The sequence below is a fragment of the Dipodomys merriami genome, unplaced genomic scaffold, assembly GCF_024711535.1.
Source record: "Dipodomys merriami isolate MVZ:Mamm:240054 unplaced genomic scaffold, mDipMer1.0.p SCAF_144, whole genome shotgun sequence".
NCBI lineage: Eukaryota > Metazoa > Chordata > Mammalia > Rodentia > Heteromyidae > Dipodomys > Dipodomys merriami.
The window spans coordinates 2934511-2947261 of record NW_027202760.1 but is presented as its reverse complement, the minus strand read 5'-3'; the positions used below and the strand labels follow the sequence as shown (position 1 = coordinate 2947261).

At 37.0% G+C, this 12751-nt stretch overlaps 1 pseudogene; it reads left to right on the top strand.

The window, feature by feature from the left end:
- The first annotated feature begins 12438 nt into the window (after positions 1-12438).
- LOC138826580 (U6 spliceosomal RNA) lies at positions 12439-12535 on the top strand (annotated as a pseudogene).
- The last annotated feature ends 216 nt before the right edge of the window (positions 12536-12751 follow it).

Below are 12751 nucleotides of genomic sequence, written 5' to 3'. Positions count from 1 at the left end.
GGAGAACATTTCTCCAAATCTAGATGTTCTGTGATAGTTTTTCATCAATGTATTAAACAGAATGTGTTTCATCATAGTAAAATCAATGGTAAATAAATGAATAAAACAAAAGATACAAGGAACAACCACTGCAAACATGTATGGACTGAACATCTATAGGTAAGTATAAATCCTATCTTTATAATACATATAAACAATATGTTTTCCAGGGCTGGGTCTTGAATTCAGGACTAGTGAACAGGCCTGACTTTTTTATCTTCATGTAAGGTGATCTTCCCCTTTATCCACATTGCTGCAGATTTACCAAGATCCTGAGTTCAAATCCAAAGCCTATAAGTATAAACTTTGTGAATTGCAAGCCAGGGAGCTAATTTTTTTCTCAGCATGTGGCCTAAACTCAGGTCGTAGCAAGTCCGCCTTAGCTTCGATAATCCTAGGATGGGGAGCAGCCACTGGACACCCAGGTGCTGCTAGGGTCCTATACCCTCAGGTGTAGGGAAAACAATGCACAGAAAAATGTGGTCTTTTATGTTTTCTTCCTTTGCACAGTGACCCTTCTGGGTCTGAATGACACTGTTGCCAAGGTTACTTCATGTTGCATTGCTGAAGGCTGGCAGACTATCAGGGAAGCCATAGGAACACGTGGCAACCTAGGCCCTCATTTCCAATCCCCGCCCTGAAACCAACCAATGGCAGGAGGTACTAAGAAACTGGTTTCCATCCAAAGGAATAACATTAAAATTTTGTCAATTTCACAGTTGAATGAGTTGATCTTGAATCATGATCCTATAAAATTAAACAGCATCATTTTAGAAGGCTGGTGGATTTTATTTAATATTTATGAAGCATTAAAAGAATATTATTACTTACAGGAATGCAATAATTTCAGGACACTGAGTGCTTTCATTAATATTTTAAGGATGAAACAATAACATTAATAACATGGACGCATAATAAATACCCAGGAATTGGTAGGAATATAGTCTATGTAACCGAATAATGTATAGACATCTCTGGCATTCTATAAAGATATATATTTATTAGCATACTGACATTTGCATGTCAATCTGTTCTTATTGGGTTAACCCCTGGGGCCCATTCTCAGGTCCTGCGAACAACCTGTCAGCTCAATTTGCCCCAGGATGGCGTGTTTACACTCACCCATTCATGAATTTGGCCTTGTAGGCCATGAGTTCAGATGCCAGCACTTCCAAACAATGAATCGTGGAGTAAGAAGATGATGGTGACACATGGTTTCCTTTACTGTGAATCTTTTGCGTGTCAGGTATGAGGTGGAATACATATGTAGACCTATATCCTATGTAGTCAATGTTCTATTTGCTATAATAGTCAATATAATACATGGTCAATACATGAAAAAAAAACAAAAAATAAAATAACTACACTAAAAACAATATGGAGTCAACATATGTATATAACTATGAAACGTATATGTAAATTGTACATGAATAGGGTGTTTTCTATTGCTGGGGATCGATTTCAAGCCTAAGGAACAGACTTGAATTTCTTGACTTCAAGGAAGCAAGTTTCCCCTTCCCACACAGTGCAATAGAGTTACCCAGACTATAAGTTCCAATCCGAGTCCTGGTAGAAAAAATGTCACCTTTATAGTATGTGAGGCCCAATTCTTAGGTATTTCATTATGCCTCCATTTAATGAATGTGATTGTTTAAATACTTAATAAAATATTAACTAAAATCGATCAATGTTGTGTAATATAATTGTGTATAATTTTATCCTAGAATTATTCAAGAACTGTTTAATCATGACTTACATCACATTCCATTGGTAATCATATGGATAGGAACAAGTTTCTTAGGATCTCCTACCATTTAGAGGTGGCAGGACCAGGATTCGAATAGTGGGCTCCAGCTCCCACCACTTCAACCTGAGGATAGGGAACTCACCAGTCTGTCCAAGAACATAAACAAGACCAGTGATTAGGCAGGCACCAGTGGCTCTCAGCAGACCTCCTTGATACTTACAAGGCTGTGATAGAAGGATCATGGTCAAAGTCACCCTAAGCAGGAACATTCTTGAGACCCCTGTCCAACTTCAGTGCCAACAAAGCCAGAAGCTTTGTGGCTCTAGTGTAGAGGACCAGCCTTGAGCAAAAGCAGCTCATGGACTGTGCCCAGACCCTGAGTTCAAGGTCTGGGACTGGCAACAAACAGAAATACACAACAATCTGTGTAGCCATCCAGCTAAATCAGGTCACCCTCTTGTCCCCAACTGAATTGGACAGAATTCCCTGGAAAAAAGGGCTGGGAGAACCGCTGTGTTTTGACTCCGCCCATGCTGCATGCTTCACAGGATTATGGCCACACCACCATTCTTTCATGCTTCTTTCTGACCAATGGGATACAAGAATGGTGGCCATGCCCAAATTCCATGTTGCCAGGTAGCACTGGGATTCCCTCTGTTAGTTTACACCATTACCAGCAGTTGAGGAATGTAGCGGTGGCTGAGTGGTGAGGAAGAGACTTGAGGTGACTTTGGAGTATAGTAGTAAATTGATGCACCTGGCCCTTTCCCTCCCTTAACACGGTGCCAGGTTTCAAACTCAGTAAAGGCCGTGCTGCCAACAGGCCTAAATCCCAGACCAGGTCCCTGCCCCTAGTCTTCTGCTCTGGGCCCATGTGTCCGCGATGCTGCCACCATCACTGCTGCCCCAATTGGAGCAGCTGCCAACAGCTTCTCCCAGCAGCACAGGTGCACTCACCACCAACCTACAACACCAACCCAACCTACCCTGTGTCAAACACCCCTCTGGAGGCACCATGACCCCCTTGCGTTTTTCCTCTCCCTGGCTCTGATGAGCCACCTTTCTGTCTTGAGCATTTCTGAGATAGAAACTAAATATATGATCAGGCTGGGCTGGATCGTGGTCCTCCTGTGAAAGATATGCTCCACCAGGCCTGGTCCTCTCTACATGGGATGTTAGACATGTGGTGTCATGCTCAGTCATAGGTGTAGATGGATTATCCCAAACTCAGTCCATCGCAACAGATTCTTGACCACACGTGAAGCTCTTTGTAGGGCCTCAACCATTGGACCTCAGTCTCCTCACAGGACAGTTGTGAGGAAACAAGGGATTTATACAGAGAGATCTCTGGACAATGGCTAGGCAGAGAGGGAGAGAACTTCAGATAAGGTTTTGGCAATTCTGTGAGCATATGACAGGAAGATACCAGAAAGGGCTCAGGTGGGGCTTGTTATTAATAGTGCAACAGGTGTGGGATTATGAACCGAAACATGACTCTTTCATTATTACCCTATCCCCATGAGGAAGGGGATCCTTCACTTTGTTCAGTTTTGCAGCTGGGGAAACCGAGGCACAGAGAAGCCAGGTGATCTACTTATGACTTCAAGTTCACAGGAAGCTCGGCCTGACTTCTCTACCATGCTCCCTAGGACAATGGGTGCTATTCAGTCCACTTCTTGTGGTGGGAAGTCCACCTCTTTTCAGTCGTTTGAAATCTAAGATTGGGCACTGTTCCCGAGCTCCTCAGCTCAACACTAGTGCTCTACCACTTGAGTTCACAGTGCCACTTCCAGTTTTCTGGTGGTTCTTTGGAGATAAGATTCTCAAACACGTTCCTCCCAGAGCTCTCTATGAACCATGATCCTCATATCTCAGCCTCCTGTGTAGTTAGGATTAGAGTTTTATGCCACTGGCACCTGATTTAAGTGTAATTCTGATTTCTCTCTCTCTCTTTCTCTCAGGAACTGGTTGAATGGGTGCTGTAGGAGGTGGCACAACGTCCCCAGGTGGCTGGAACCCAAGATTTCCCACTCATTCTGGAGGTGGGCTGTGGGTCAGGAGCTGTCTCATTAAGCTTGTTGATAGATCTCCATGAGGTAAACCCTCTGTGCCATTGAAAGACTGTGCTGGTTATTCGTTGTCCATCTTGCCTTACTGGATTTATTTTATTGTATTCTTTTCTACATTATTTTCTAGCACCTGGACAATACTATGGTACATAGTTACTGAAGGAAAATGTAATGTCAACTTAAGAAAGTCATTTAGGGCTCTGGGAATGTGGCTTCATGATACGGTGATTGCCTAGCATGCATGAAACCCTGAATTCAATTCCTCAGTACCACATAAACAAAAAAACATTGGAATTGGTTCTGTGCCTCAAGTGGTACAGTGATAGCCTTGAGAAAATAAAATCCCAAACCAAAACCAAACCAAAAAACATTTAATTAGTAAATGCAAAATAAAGAACCCATACTTGGAATATATAATTGCTCCTGCCTACTGACACCTGACAATAGTCCCTAATTCATGAACTTTACTTATATTAGGATATTGTGTTGAAAAAAAAAATTTGTTCATTAGGTCACAGCAATTAATGTCTTGAATGTGCTTAGATGTCAGGTGAAGATTAATTCTGGAAATTCAAACATTCCAGGTTTTTGAGTGGTCACTGCTAATCACAATGAGAAGGGTAGTCTAAGTGAGATTTGGAAATATATTTGGTCATTCATGGCACCAAAACACAGAGGCAAAGTAACAGTTGTGACAGAAGAGAAGGAATAATCCCAGAGTTAAGTAATACATGGTAATAACTAAGGTATACCAGAACCTGTTTTAGAGAACCATTTTTTGTTATTGAACAAATAGTTATCAACTAGTCTTATTCCTCATTACCTTTAACATTCTAAATCTCTTATGCTACCTCTTAATAAATGTATCTCCTTCTGTGCTATTTTTTCTTACTTTATCTTCTTTGCTTTCTAAAAATCTCAGTCTTTCTATATTTCTCTATGAACATTTCCTGATACTAAATACCTACACAGATGGCAGAGAATGATCATTTAAGGGTCCCATAACTCATGAGTTATTAATGAAACCACATGGACAAGGAGGACATATTTATTGTTACCTCAAATTTTCTGAAAAGCTGTAATGCCATCATTTGATTCAAATTTGCATTATTTGTTTACATAGTGTCATTCAGTGCACATGAACTCCAATATGAGCTGGTCATTGGTGGTTCAGGCCTGTAATCCTAGCTATTCAGGAAACCAGAGGATTGTGGTTCAAACACAGCCTGGTCAGGAATGTCCATGAGACACTTATATTCAATTAACCACCAGAAACCAGGAAGTGGTGCTGTAGCTTAAGCCATAGAGTGCTCAACTTGAGCTGAAGAGGTGAGGGAGTGCACCCAGGATCAGAGTTCAAACCCCACAACCAACAAAAAGTGCAAATATTACCTTAAGTTTCCCAAAAGGAAGAACAAGATCAATAATCTTCTCAAGCAGAAAAAAGTAATTTCAAAATGATTCAGTGCACCTAATTTTGCTGAATTATTTAAGTTATGGCTTCTTTGTTAGACATATTCTCTTCCTTTAAAAATTGTCAAATACTAGCTTCACAATAAACTTCATCTAATATTTGTTGTTTCAAAAGAGAAGTCTATACAGGTGATGTCACTTAGCTTTCTTACTATCTTAATTCAAAGCCAAAAAAGGCAGGAGAGTCTGTCAAACTCTTATTGCAAATTGAACACCAACAAACCAGAAATGGGGTTTTGGCTCAAGCAGTAGATTACTAGCTTTGGGGGCAGGTGGGCAGGAAAGACAACTCTTCAGGTACAGGATTCAGCCTCTGGGTTCAGGACCCAAAACCAGCACAAACTAACAAACAAGCAAACAAAAATCCCAGATAATTCTTTGGGACCCTCCTTAAAGGAGTACTGGTCAGAGAAGATGCTCCTTTTGCTGATCAAACTCACTGGATCCTGCTTTTTTGGAATCCTTGTTGCTCTGGAGAACTCAGGACCAGACCAAAGGAACTGATAACTGACTCCTGCATCAAGAGAATCAACTCAGGATTGAAATATCCATCCATAAGACACTTTAAAACCTCCATGTCTTTGTTCCTTTGCTGGAGACCACTTTTAAAACAACGTCTTTTTTTTCCTTTTGTTGCATGCTGGCCTTCAAATGGTACATTATTTCTTTTTGTAACACTCTGAACTAGAAGTTTACAGAAAGATTTTGAGTAAAGAACACACTCGAAAAATCCAGGGGCAGAGTTTCCTTCAAGCCTTGGGATACTTTTCTTGTACAGTAAAAAGGAAAGCACAAGGTAACTTGAACTTTGTTATTCCTCTATGTTCCATTCCTCTCCTGGGGTCAGTTTCCAAATCCAGTAACAATTACTTCCAGTAACAATTGATGGTGCTGCTTGAGGTATAATGAATGTTTTCTGGCTTCACTGAAATAACACTAGAACACCTATGGACCTGAGAGGTAACATGTGTTTCAGAGACAACTTAGTAAAAGGAAAATATGAAATTTATATTGCTTATACATACATTTTGCAAGAGTACATTGAGTTCAAACTTTGTAAGTTCTCTGTAAATTAAGGTGAATTTTAAATGGGAAGAAGGTTTTCAGAACATTCTTTTTGTGAGTGTATGTGCTGTTCATTATTTCCCATGTGTACATGAGCTAACAGTAAGGAAACAATAGCAATAATAGGAGAAAGAGAGGTTCTGTGTTTAAGTATAAGGGTTCAATACAATATAGAAGACTACAAATAAGGCAACATTGAAACAATAAAGCCAAGCCCAGTATGTAGATTTATGGGAATGATATACAAAAAGCAAGACTCCTATGTGGAACATGAAGTATTAGGCCAATCCCATTGTAAATCATGCTTGGTAATCATGCAACTTTGTAGAAAGTAGAATGGAAGAGTAATTATGTTTTCAATGCAAGTCAAATATAACAACATGGAATCAACTGTAAAAAATGTCCATCTTGTGAGAGCAGGTATTATGCTAGCAATGAACTGGTGGCTAAGATCACATTTCTTTTTTTCTTTACACACATACACACACACACACACACACACACACACACACACACACACATATTTGTTGGAGGTGGTCTTGGCACTTGAAGTGTGGGTCTGCGAGCTGTCTCTCTTCTATTCAGCTCAAGGCTAATGCTCTACAACTTGATCCACAGTGCCATTTCCAGTTTTCTTTTAGTGAATTTGAGAAAAGAGTCTCTGAGACTTTCCTACCTGGGCTGGCTTTGAACCTCAATCCTCATATCTCAACATAACCCAGCTTACGATCACATTCCTAACAGTATACACTCAGGATATGTAATGTGTGTGTTCATCAATCTTTATAAGAATTCTTGAGTTAGGGGCTGGGAAGGTGGCTCAGTGGTAGAGCTCTTGCCTTGCATGCATGAGGGCCTGGGTTCGATTCTTCAGCACCACTTAAGCAAAAAAGAAAAAAAGCCGAAATTGTCACTGTGTCTCAAGTAGTAGAGGGCTAGCTGTGAGCTGAAGAGCTGAGGAACAGAGCCCAGGCCCAGAGTTCAGGCCCCATGACCAGACCCCCCAACAAAACAAACAAACAAAAAATAATTCTTGAGTTAAAAATCTGGGCTACAGCTTAGACATTACCCTCAAAAAATGTTTGTAGTTTAAAATTTGATAATCCTGGAGAAATAAAACCTAAGAATGTAAAGGAGTCTTGGAAGTTCAGTTTGCATCCATCCTGGGCAGAACAATCTTTGCAACTGTATATAAAATTTGGCAGACAAAAGCTGGATTGGAAGAATGGCTCAGGTGATGGAATACCAGTCATGAGCTGAATAAGAGATTGAGGCTTTTGCATACATACATGAAAGCATACACATACACAAAGAAGCACGTATATATGCACACACAAATACACAAATGAAACAACTCTCAGAATGTGTAGAAAAGTTAGAAAACAATAAATATATGTCCTGAACAAGACTAGAATCAAGTGATAATTTTTAATATTAGAAGTCCTCAAATGAACTTCCTTCAAATAATTTTGAGAATATTTCATTGATAGGGATCAGAGATAGTAAGAGAGTCAATAATCATAATTAAAGGGATCAGATCCATGGCGGAATGAATCAGAGATCCCGCAGGTGCATCTGAAAATATTCATTTCCTGTGTCAAATATTAGAACATCCTTGAAAATAGTAAACAGTCTAAGCAGTCACTCTGGTGTATAATATCACTGGAGAAGTTCAGAATTGGTAGTCTGTATCTAGATTAAATAAACCAAGAAACTATGACAGGGCAATGTGATTCTAGCTTAGAATTCTAGCGCTGAGATTAAGACAGGAGATTAGAGAATGGAATTACATAGTGATATGTTCCCTGGACCAGGTAATTTTGTCTTAATAAAACAAAACAAACAAGAAAGGTATACATAGTTGGACATTTGGGCTAATTTTGTCATTATGTTTTGAGAAGTCAAATTTCCTGTTGAAATAAAACTCATACTTAATCCTCACTTGTGTTTTAAATTCTCTCTTCATTACAAAACATTCCTAGATGTAAAATGACTTATGATTCCCATCCAAAATTTGAAAAATAAGTTATCATCATTCTGTTGTATCCCAAAGAAATGATCAAGGATTACAAAAGATTAAGCCTGGAAAAATAGCAAAGTTCGTCTAATATAGGATTTTGAAGATCTTGCTAAATTAGAATTTAGATTTAAAATAATTTGTTTTTGCTTGAAATTTTATATTCTATAGGATTCTATGAAATTCTTTTTAAGTAGAGAGTTAATTGACAAATTAACAAATGATTTTGCATTCTATTTCCCTAGAATATTCATTCAAGAGAGTTATAATTAGAACTTAGTTAATAGATAATGTGGAGTTGCCAAAAAATTGATGATATTAATTTATAAATTTAGTATAAGAGCAATTTTTGGAGTCTTTGGTATAACATGGTATGAAGAGAATAATCGTGTGACATCTTTTTTCTACCTGTATGTAACACAGGAAGCAATTTCCTTAATTATTTGCTACTGTATACACTGAGAAAAATGTTAGGTTTGGACTTGTTTTTATTTTATTGGTTTGTCCTAGGGCTTGAACTCTAGGCCTGGACACTGTCTCTGAGCTTGTTTAATGCTCAAGTCTCGTGCCCTACCACTTCAACCTCAGTGCCATTTGCATCTGGCTTTTGCTGAGAAGTTTATTGGAGATAAGAATCTAGGGAATCTTTCTGCCTGGGTGGGCTTTGAACTGTAATCTTCCGATCTTAGCATCCAGAATTTAAAAGATAGTTTAAAAAGTATAAATATAAATAATATTTGCAAGTGTTCCGATCTCAAGAATACCAGTGGCACGGGGGGGGGGGGGGGCGGGGAATGATGCAACCCAGTTTATTATTGTATTCTTTCCAGAACATGTATGGCATCACATTAGTAGAGTTGTATTTTTTCACAATAGAGATAAGCTATTCATGATATGAATGAAGGGAAGTTTGAGGTGCAACCTAAAAGTTGGAAACTGTTGGGCTAGGATGACTCTATATCATAAATATTGGTATTGATGGTCATAAAAATACTAGGTTACTGTGATAAACAATTGCTTACTCTTGAAGAATTAATTATTACCAATGCTACATAGTTTTATTCTCTACCAAAATGTGTTTTTTTTCTGTTGACCCTCAATCTGTAACATCCCTTTGGAAAACTCATCTATTGCAGAATTACATAACATGCATGCCGGTACTTTTTTGAATCTCTCAGGTATGGAATCTTCCGAATTTGAAAATGAGTAGTTACGAGTCATTGGAATGTTGAAGAACACATACATTCTGTCTTCTTAACAACTTATTTACTTTTAAAAGTTATAAATTTCCATAGAATTAAACTGTTTTCCCTTTTAGTATGAGAATGGACTATATTTATTCTTTTTTCAAAATATTGGTAAGTATATTGTGAAAATATTGTCTAGTTGGATAGCATTCAAGTTGAAGGTCCTCTGATTAAAAATGGATAATTAATTCAAATTAGACGCCAAACAGTATTGATTTTTTTGACTAATCTGTAGTCAACAAGAAAGTTTAAAAACGGCTTAGAATGTGTTCCTAACCACCAGTTTTATAAATGGCTTTGTACAGTGGTTTGTGATTACTTTATTTTACATGGGATAATATTTTCTACTACTATAAGTTTTGGCAAAAGAAGAAAACTAAAAATTTACTACTGTAGAGGAATATGATAGAAATAGAAGACAGTTTTATGTTTGTCAAATCTCTGATTAGTACCCATATTCAAGACTTAAAGTCATATTTCTTACTATGTTAAACAGATAGGGAAAACATAAAACACCATATGATACGGCAACTATTCATGACTTTTTAAAATGTACTTATTATGTGATGAAATTTACTTTATTAGCTAATGTTTTGGTTTGAAATAAGGGAGGCTGATCTAGTTAACAAATTTTCAAAGGCACCTAAAGAAAAGCACAAATGGAGGGGGGTACTATTTCTACACTTTAATGAATGGTTGAACCTGTTTGGCATTAGTGCAGAGTAAATAAATCAACTCTATTGTAACTTGCTCCCTACACTTGAAAAACCTGTAACGTCACTAAATATCAACTTCTTGTAAAGTGTTATTTTGGCAAATGTGATTTTAAAAAGTTTATTTGAAAAGGAATATACTTTCAGGAGATTCAATGTAGGTTATCATTTGTTTGAGAATGACAACATTTTTATACTACAGAACCAAGTTTTACTGAAGTACCAGTGTTTTGAAGCACTAAGGATCTTCTCAATTAATGATTTTCTGAATTATATTTGACCTCTATGTCAAGTATTCCTAGCATTGGTAGACAATTACGAATCTATCGTTCCAGGAACTATTTTTTGGCCTGATGATGTTGGAATGAAATCATTTATTAATCATTAGGAGAGGGGTATTACAAATAATCTTGTAACATTTGTGGTCTTGTTCACTCATATGGGATGGTCATCTGAAAATTGAAAGTTTGAATTACTGTACTTTCACATTTTGTGATTTCATCTTGCATTTTAGGTTGCCTTGCATTTCCCAATTGCTTACTGCTAATTCCTGCATTTCAAGGAATTGGGGCCCTGAAATATAGGAAATGAGAAATTGAGATGGGTCTTCAATTACTTTCTGCTGGCATGTTGCCTGGGCCTAGGTGAGAACTCTTGCCCTAGTTATCTGATGATGCGGATAACTGGGACCTGGGATCCTAGGACCCGTGAATCCTGTAGAAGAATAATAGCTTTTATACATCATATCAATAAATTTTGAGTATAATCAGTAGGAATGCTTCAGAAATATGGAGAAAAACAGTTTAGGACAAGCGAGTTAAAACAATAAACATCAGCAGAGTAAAATCCCTTATAGATTAGAGGAAAACAACATTGGATTTTTTTTTTACCATGTGAATTCAGAAGACCAAGAACACTTAGAACATATCACAAGTTTATACCGAAAACATTGCATTGATACTTTTTATATTCTAATATATTGCTAATCCTGATTATTTATATTCCAATCTATTTATTGGAATAAATATCAATTAATTTGTCAAATTATCAATTAATTCTAGTAAAATTCACTGTGTGAAATATAAAATCAGCACATATAAATATAAAATATATAATTATATATAATATATGAAAATGTTTTGCATTGTTCTGTTGTGGTTATGGTATCAAAGGCAACTGTTTGAAAGTATTATTCCATTACCTCTACCTCAGTGTTTGGTAGAATTAGAACTAAAGCATTACCATTCAGAGATGTACAGCCTAGAGACAAGAGGAAACACTGTGATTAAAACTTTACCAAATTAAGGCCTAATAACGAGGAGAAACATATGGACTTCTCCTGGTGCTATGGAATATATTTGGTGATAGAAAATCAGTGGTGTAAGTTCCTGCCTGGTTGGATGGTAGACAGGCCAGGACATTAGGGAATCATGCATATGAACAATTTTTTCACCTTCTTGGCTTTAGCTACTTTTGAAATAGTAGGGTGTAATAAACAATTATATTTTGAAAAAATACCTTCTAGTCTGAACATTTCTGTCTGAACTGTTCGTCTCTCTATGATCCCTTGTAACTAAGATTAGTTTTGCTCCAGTAAGACAATCTATGCTATCAGGGTAAGATATTCTGGTTGGTCTGTTCCTACATGGAGCAAGGGTAAAGGGTCAGGGAGACATTTGTGCCAATAAGCCCTCATTTGGGAAATTTTATGCTGCCGAAGTTTAGAAGTAGCTCTTAAGTAAGGCTTACTTTGAATCCATTAGCGCCACAAAGCTAAATCAGTTGATAAATAAGTATTTGAAAAACCATCACCTTTGGACCTAGCTATAAAGGCTTCAATGTATGATCAAATTTCAAATGAAAAAGACTTAAAATAATCATTGACAAAAATTGCAAATGTGAGCAATCGAACAAATAATAAGTTTTTTCCACCATACACAGAATTTTACAGAAATCAATGCATAGAAATTTTGGGAACAATAAGGTTTCCTTGTCACAAATAGGCAACCAAGGATATATGCCTGTCTTAAGATTGCATCATTAACTACTTAAATTTACAGGATACTACATGTTTCAGCAGCATGTCTACCCAAATTACAATACAGAGTTTTACATGGTGCTTGTACAAGGATGATATGAAAATTTGTGAAGTATTCCATATTTTTCATTCTTCAGATGCAAGAAATTAAAAAGTAATTAAAAATTGATTACAAATGTACAAGTGTAATAATACATGTAATTAATAGAAATAAAAGTTAGTTTGATATCAGTGTATTCAATCTTCACCTTTTTAGAAAGGCCTTTATATAGCATAACTTTTATAAAACTTTTGAAATATGATAACATTGTCATTTTATCCCAAAGAAATAAAATTCTATAAG